The following is a 7,555-nucleotide window of genomic DNA, read 5'->3' as shown; positions in this document are numbered from 1 at the left end:
TATATAAATTATATCATCCAGGTAGACAGTGATAGCTACTCAACATGGTTGTGTTATATCATATAAATGATATCATCCAGGTAGACAGTGATAGCTACACAGACAGACAGACAGACAGACAGACAGACAGACAGACAGACAGACAGACAGACAGACAGACAGACAGACAGACAGTGATAGCTACTCAGACAGACAGACAGACAGACAGACAGACAGACAGACAGACAGACAGACAGACAGACAGACAGACAGACAGACAGACAGACAGACAGTGATAGCTACTCAGACAGACAGGCAGACAGATAGACAGTGATAGCTACTCAGACAGAAAGGCAGAAAGACAGACAGACAGTAATAGCTACTCAGACAGACAGACAGACAGACAGACAGACAGACAGACAGACAGACAGTGATAGCTACTCAGACAGGCAGACAGACAGTGATAGCTACTCAGACAGGCAGACAGACAGTGATAGCTACTCAGACAGGCAGACAGACAGTGATAGCTACTCAGACAGACAGGCAGACAGTGATAACTACTCAGACAGGCAGACAGACAGTGATAACTACTCAGACAGGCAGACAGACAGTGATAGCTACTCAGACAGACAGACAGACAGACAGACAGACAGACAGACAGTGATAGCTACTCAGACAGGCAGACAGACAGTGATAGCTACTCAGACAGGCAGACAGACAGTGATAGCTACTCAGACAGGCAGACAGACAGTGATAGCTACTCAGACAGGCAGACAGACAGTGATAGCTACTCAGACAGACAGGCAGACAGTGATAACTACTCAGACAGACAGAGAGTAATAGTACTCAGACAGACAGGCAGAAAACATCAATCACTATGATGAAACTAGCTCTCATGAGGACCGACACAGGAAAGGAAGACCCAGAGTTACTTCTGCTGCAGAGGATAAGTTAATTAGAGTCAACTGCACATCAGATTGCAGCCCAAATAAATGCTTCACAGAGTTCAAGTAACAGACACATCTCAACATCAACTGTTCAGAGGAGACTGTGTTAATCAGGCCTTCATGGTCGAATTGCTGCAAAGAAACAACTACTAAAGGACACCAATAAGAAGAACAGACGTGCTTGGGCAACATGAGCAATGGACATTAGACCGGTGGAAATCTGGCCTTTGAAATCTGTCCAAATTTGAGTGTTTTGGTTCCAACCACCGTGTCTTTATGAGATGCAAAGTCGGTGAACGGATGATCTCCGCATGTGTTGTTCCCACCGTGAAGCATGGAGGAGGAGGTGTGATGGTGGGGGGTGCTTTGCTGGTGTAACTGTCAGTGATTGATTTAGAATTCAAGGCACACTTAACCAGCACGGCTACCACAGCATTCAAGTTTCCTGAAGTAAGAAAAGACAAACTAGCTGTGTAACACTAACCAATAGACAAACTAGCCGTTTACAGACAAGTTCTCAACTGGCAGCTTAAATAGTACCGGCAAAACACCAGTCTCAACATCAACAGTGAAGAGGCGACTCCGGGATACTGGCCTTCTAGGCAGAGTTGCAAAGAAAAGGCCATATCTCAGACTGGCCAATAAAAAGAAAAGATTAAAATGTGCAAAATAATACAAACACTGGACACAGGAACTCTGCCTAGAAGGCCAGCATCCCGGAGTCGCCTCTTCACTGTTGACGTTGAGACTGGTGTTTTGCCGGTACTATTTAATGAAGCTGCCAGTTGAGGACTTGTGAGGCGTCTGTTTCTCAAACTACACACTCTGACGTACTTGTCCTCTTGCTCAGTTGTGCACCGGGGCCTCCCACTCCTCTTTCTATTCTGGTTAGAGACAGTTTGCGCTGTTCTGTGAAGGGAGTAGTACACAGCGTTGTACGAGATCTTCAGTTTCTTGGCAATTTCTCGTATGGAATAGCCTTCATTTCTCAGGACAAGAATAGACTGATGAGTTTCAGAAGAAAGTGCTTTGTTTCTGGCCATTTTGAGCCTGTAATCGAACCCACAAATGCTGATGCTCCAGATACTCAACTAGTCTAAAGAAGGCCAGTTTTATTGCTTCTTTAATCAGAACAGTTTTCAGCTGTGCTAACATAATTGCAAAAGGGTTTTTGAATGATCAATTTGCCTTTTAAAATGATAAACTTGGATTAGCTAACACAACGTGCCATTGGAACACAGGAGTGATGGTTGCTGATAATGGGCCTCTGTACACCTATGTAGATATTCCATTAAAAATCTGCCGTCTCCAGCTACAATAGTCATTTACAACATTAACAATGTCTACACTGTATTTCTGATCAATTTGATGTTATTTTAATGGACAAAAAATGTGCTTTTCTTTCAAAAACAGTTCATTATTCTTGGGATGCCTGGTGTGAACCGCTCTCTTGAGGTCCTGTCACAGCATCTCAATCGGGTTGAGGTCAGGACTCTGACTGGGCCACTCCAGAAGGCATATTTTCTTCTGTTGAAGCTATTCTGTTGTTGATTTACTTCTGTGTTTTGGGTCGTTGTCCTGTTGCATCACCCAACTTCTGTTGAGCTTCAATTGGCAGACAGATACATTATCCTGCAAAATGTCTTGATAAACTTGGGAATTCATTTTTCCGTCATTGATAGTAAGAGTTCCTTCCAAACATCTCAACTGTAGTTTCATCTGTCCACAGAATATTTTGCCAGTAGCACTGTGGAACATTCAGGTGCACTTTTGCAAACTTCAGACATGCAGCAATGTTTTTTTTGGACAGCAGTGGCTTCTTCCGTGGTGTCCTCCCACTCCTAGGAAGAGTAGCAACAGTGCTGAACCTTCTCCATTTATAGACAATTTGCCTTACCCTGGACTGATGAACATCAAGGCTTTTAGAGATACATTTGTAACCCTTTCCAGCTTTATGCAAGTCAACAATTCTTAATCTTGGGTCTTCTGAGATCTCTTTTGTTCGAGGCATGGTTCACATCAGGCAATGCTTCTTGTGAATAGTAAACTCACATTTTGTGAGTGTTTTTTATAATGCAAGGCAGCTCTAACCAACGTCTCCAATCTCGTCTCATTGATTGGACTCCAGGTTAGCTGACGCCTGACTCCAATTAGCTTTTGGAGAAGTCATTAGCCTAGGGGTTCACATACTTTTTCCAACCTACACTGTGAATGTTTAAATTATGTATTCAATATAGACAAGAAAAATACATTAATTTGTGCGTTATTAGTTTAAACAGACTGTGTTTGTCTGTTGTTGTGACTTAGATGAAGAGCAGATCTAATTTTATGACCAATTTATGCAGAAATCTAGATAATTCCAAAGGGTTCACATACTTTTTCTTGCCGCTGTATGTATTTATTCCGTAGAGACCTACATCTGATCTAAAGCGTTAGTCAGGCTATCCTGCTACAGTAAATAACATACCGACTGTCCTGGTCACCTGTCTGTTTCATTCAGACATCTCTCTGCTTAGTGACGGGACCCAAAGAGATTAAATGTCCCAAGGACACAGACTGCCCCTCTCCCCTGTTAGACTGGCCCTCTCCCCTGTCCTCTGCTAATCTCCACTGCCTATCGCCTGCCTGTCTGTCTCTCTGTCTGTCTGCTCTGCCTGTGAAAAAATGTGATCGTCCCCCAGAAGAAGAGGGGAGGTTCTATGTAAATAAGCAGTAGAGAGATACAGAGACAGATGGGGAACAGCAAGCATCAACTGAACCTCTGTATCACTGTAAACTCATAGTGTTCAACTGTATCACTGTAAACTCATCGTGTTCAACTGAACCTCTGTATCCCTGTAAACTCATCATGTTCAACTGAACCTCTGTATCCCTGTAAACTCATCATGTTCAACTGAACCTCTGTATCACTGTAAACTCATCGTGTTCAACTGAACCTCTGTATCACTGTAAACTCATCGTGTTCAACTGAACCTCTGTATCACTGTAAACTCATCGTGTTCAACTGAACCTCTGTATCACTGTAAACTCATCGTGTTCAACTGAACCTCTGTATCACTGTAAACTCATCGTGTTCAACTGAACCTCTGTATCCCTGTAAACTCATCGTGTTCAACTGAACCTCTGTATCCCTGTAAACTCATCGTGTTCAACTGTATCACTGTAAACTCATCGTGTTCAACTGAACCTCTGTATCACTGTAAACTCATCGTGTTCAACTGAACCTCTGTATCACTGTAAACTCATCGTGTTCAACTGAACCTCTGTATCCCTGTAAACTCATCGTGTTCAACTGAACCTCTGTATCCCTGTAAACTCATCGTGTTCAACTGTATCACTGTAAACTCATCGTGTTCAACTGAACCTCTGTATCACTGTAAACTCATCATGTTCAACTGAACCTCTGTATCACTGTAAACTCATCGTGTTCAACTGAACCTCTGTATCACTGTAAACTCATCGTGTTCAACTGAACCTCTGTATCACTGTAAACTCATCGTGTTCAACTGAACCTCTGTATCACTGTAAACTCATCGTGTTCAACTGAACCTCTGTATCACTGTAAACTCATCGTGTTCAACTGAACCTCTGTATCACTGTAAACTCATCGTGTTCAACTGTATCACTGTAAACTCATCGTGTTCAACTGAACCTCTGTATCACTGTAAACTCATCGTGTTCAACTGAACCTCTGTATCACTGTAAACTCATCGTGTTCAACTGAACCTCTGTATCACTGTAAACTCATCGTGTTCAACTGAACCTCTGTATCCCTGTAAACTCATCGTGTTCAACTGAACCTCTGTATCCCTGTAAACTCATCGTGTTCAACTGAACCTCTGTATCACTGTAAACTCATCGTGTTCAACTGTATCACTGTAAACTCATCATGTTTGAGCTGTAGTTGATGAACAGCATTCTTACATGCTGTAGGTATTCCTCTTGTCCAGATGGGATATGTATGTATTTTCTTTATATGTCAGACACCAATAAGACTAGCTGTCTCCATTGGCGTCGGCTAATGGGGATCCTAATAAATCAAATAGAGCAGTGTGCAGTGCGATAGTGATTGCATCATCCGTGGATCCGTTGGGGCGAATTGTAGTGGGTCTAGGGTGTCGGGTAAGGTGGAGGTGACATGCTCCTTAACTAGCCTCTCAAAGCACTTCATGATGACAGAAGTGAGTGCTATGGGGCGATAGTCATTTGGTTCAGTTACCTTCGCGTTATTGGGTACAGGAACAATGGTGGCCATCTTGAAGCAAGTGGTGACAGCAGACTGGGATAGGGAGAGATTGAATATGTTGGTAAACACTCCAGCCAGCTGCTCTGCACATGCTCTGAGGATGTGGCTTGGGATGCTGTCTGGGCTGGCAGCTTAGCGAGGGTTAACATGCCTAAATGTATGACTCACTTCGACCACGGAGAACGAGAGCTCCTTGTGAACGGAGGTGGCCCTCTGGCATTCCTTTTATAATCCATGATTATTTGGAGTCCCTGCCACATATATGTCTCGTGTCTGCCGGTTGAATTGCAACTCTACTTTGTCCTGTCGTTTTGTTCGACTGACTCACAGAGGGAAAAACAATCAAAACAATATTGAAGCATAGATTCCGATTGGAACAGACCAACGATGAACAGTCCTTACCACGGGTACGTTCTGTTAAATTGTCTGCCTATAGGAGGGGAGGAGCAAAATGGAGGTGTGATCTGATTTGCAGAAGGGAGGGCCTTGTAGACATCCTGAGCAGTAGAAATGTTCCAGATCGATGAGTGAGTAGCACAGGAGATGTGTTTATAAAACTTTGTTCGCGTTTTCCTCAGATTTCCTTTATTAAAGTCCCCAGCTATTTACATTTTTTATTTTTTTTATTTAACCTTTATTTAACTAGGCAAGTTAGTTAAGAACAAATTATTATTTACAACGATGACCTACACCAGCCAAACCCGGACGATGCTGGGCCGATTGTGCGCCGCCCAATCACAGGCCGGTTGTGATACAGCTATAATAAATGCGGCCTTAGAATATACGGTTTCCAGTTTGCACAAAGCCCAGTGTCGTTCCTTGAGAGCGACCGCGGTGTCGGTTTGGGTCGAATATACACGGCCGTGAGGATGACCAAAAAATAATTATCTCGGGAGGTAATGCCGTCGGCATTTGTTGGTGAAGTATTCCAGATCGGGAGAACAAAAGGACTTGAGAAGGATGGAGAACCCTGCTGGCTGAATGGACGGGGACCACAATCACTGTATTGATAACATGAGTAGTTAATCATGAAACATACACCTCCACCTTTCTTTTTCCCAGAGAGTTCTTTCTTCCTGTCCGCCCGAAGGATGGAGAACCCTGCTGGCTGAATGGACGGGGACAGTATATCCGGAGAGAGCCATGATTCTGAGTATGTTTACAGTCCCTCTGAAAGGAGATCCTTGCCCTGTCTACCTTATTGCCTAGGGACTGAACGTTAGCGCATAATGTACTCGGAAGCTGTGGATGGTATGCACGCCTCCTGAGTCTGACTAAAAGCCCACTTCTTATTCCTCTTCTCCGGCGACGCCGTCTTGGAGCAGCCCCCTGGGATGAATGGAATTGCCTCGGGAAGTTGAAACAAAGGATTCAATCCAGGGAATTTTAATTTCTGGTCGAAATGCTGGTGAGTGACTGTCGATCTAATATCCCAAAGTTATTCCCGGCTGTAGGTAATAATGCAAGTAAAGTTCTGAGAAAATAATGTAGGAAATAACACTGAAAAAAGTAACAAAATACTGCAATGTTGGCTAGGAGCTAGAAACGACCATTGCTTCACTTCAAAAAATCTTCCCTGAGCCTCTACCATAACCAGTCGTAGTGGGTCACCTGGAACAGTCAGACAGAGGTTGGAGGCTAGACACAGTGGACAGAGGCTATATACTGTCAAGTATGTTTCCGTCCCAAATGGCACCCTAGTCCTTAATATAGTGCGCTGGTTGTGTTTTAGTATGGGAGGAAGCTAGCTGAACCCTCCAGGGGTAACTACTAACAGGCTAGTGAGTAACATTACAGTGACCTTGATGAGGAGGTCAACATTTATTAAAGTGTTTGTACACAAACAAAGAGACTCTAAACCTTGCGTGAAACACTTTTCCCACAAAGGTTGGTATTTATCCAATTTCCTCTTGGCAGGAAAGTGTGAATATTACCACGCAAATCTCAAACCATGTGTACTCACAACTTCTAGTGGTTGAAGAATTGTACTACAATCAAATATTGTTATTTGGGGGGTATATTGAGGTGTTTGACAGACAGGAATTATAATAATGGTGAACTAATAATAACATCAAAACAGATGATAAAAACAGATGCATTTGACGTTGGTAAGGAGATCGCATAGCAGCAAGTAGACTAATATGTTTCTTTGACGTTTATAATATGGGCGTTAATCATATTATATGACATGACAGGTTGATTCCCACGAGACAACCACTACCATTTATCCATGGCTCATTCAATAGACAAACATGCTGGACGGTAAATAGACAAGTAACCCACTAGACAGTATGGGTAGGCTGCCGTATTGCTGTGAGACAGGAGTGCTACATAATAGCCTAGTTAATCTCAGAGCCTATACCAAGACAAGACAGGAGCGTGA

The sequence above is a fragment of the Salvelinus namaycush genome, chromosome 10 (assembly GCF_016432855.1).
Source record: "Salvelinus namaycush isolate Seneca chromosome 10, SaNama_1.0, whole genome shotgun sequence".
Classification (NCBI taxonomy): Eukaryota; Metazoa; Chordata; class Actinopteri; order Salmoniformes; family Salmonidae; genus Salvelinus; species Salvelinus namaycush.
This window is presented reverse-complemented; position numbering follows the sequence as displayed.